Genomic DNA, 1,519 nt, shown 5'->3' with positions numbered 1-1,519 from the left:
AAGTCGATGTAGAGACAACAAATATCTCTCTCTGATTTGCCTCTTTTATAACATAAATGATGACTAATTGTAAGTACTATCAAGTTTCGTTTAGAAATTGTGTCATATACTGAGTACGGATATGTTCAAACGTTCCTTTGATCGGTTATTATTTGTAATCCAATAAATAGATTTGCATACAATTTCAGATAACCGGTATAGAAAATCTTATAATAGTTTAACTTGGACTATCAATTATATTACGGAGTATTATAATACTATCAACTTTTAAAAATTTGTGTCATATAATGAATACGAATTTCACAACAAAAGTTAACTATTGATTTAATGTATTTAACAAGGTCGTCTCAAACATTTTATAGGCCCTTTTTTAACTACCAAAATGATCCCCTAGCCATATACTTTCTTTTGTACGAAACATATATTTAATCTTAAATATCAAAAATAACTTTGCCACATTCTCATTATCATAATATTTTTATAAGGAACACGGGTAATAACTTATTTGCTCATGTTATTGAAGTCTTAAGAGCATATTGATTGAAATTTTGACTAATATATATCGTAATCAACTATATCCAAAGTCATAAGATCAAGATGATTAAGTTTCCTTATTATTAATATGTTTGCAATAACAAAATGTTTTTTATATATTAATGTAAATGATTTCAGTATCACTTTAATATTTTGTGCAAAATAAAACTTATATATGTGAATGGTTAATCACACTTGATGATGGGGTGAGTTTTGATTTTAATTGGTCTGAGGACAAAGTTAAACGTAGATGATTGACTAATGTTGACTAACAAAAATAGATTTTTGGTGGATGGGTGTAATAATAACATGTACCCACCTTGGTAATGGGGCGAGTTTGAATTGATCGGACTTGAGAACACTCACGCAACCCTAATTATGTATGTCACTTTTAAATATTTTTTTCAATAGTATAGCTAATACAAACAATTTTGATAGTTTGTAATAAAATTATGTCAATATAATTAAAATTTAGTTGAAAGGAAAATTTGATTATTTATTTAACATAGTGATGTCAGACTATCAGTGGGGAGAGTTTTTTGGGAGATCCCCCTGTGCATCTGCCCCAAGTGGACGGCGATGGAAGAAAGTTTATTGGGTGATGGGGTTAAAAAATGTAATCGTCGCGGGTGAAGGGGTAATTATGGATTTTAGATTGGACCCGCCTGAGTCGTTAATCCTTCATCTGAATTATTAAGAATATATAAAAAATGTACTATTAACTTATAATATTTTGTTTATTTACTCAGTAACACCAATCAGAAAAACGAATTTTCAGATGCTCTATAATAGAGTTTTAAAATTCTCAACTCTCTTACCAATAAAAAAAGGTCGAGTCTAGAGGTGGGTGCTGATACACGGGAAGGGAGGTGATGAAGTGGGGATGAATTTTATTTTGTATCTCTCGAGACGGGGGTTGGGAGGAGTGGGTATCGTTCCTATCGTGGATGGAGGGAATGAAGATGAGAATTATAGGCGGGTGCAG

Source organism: Spinacia oleracea, chromosome 3 (assembly GCF_020520425.1).
Source record: "Spinacia oleracea cultivar Varoflay chromosome 3, BTI_SOV_V1, whole genome shotgun sequence".
Lineage (NCBI taxonomy): Eukaryota > Viridiplantae > Streptophyta > Magnoliopsida > Caryophyllales > Amaranthaceae > Spinacia > Spinacia oleracea.
The sequence above is the reverse complement of the archived record's forward strand: the minus strand, read 5'-3'. Positions refer to the sequence as shown.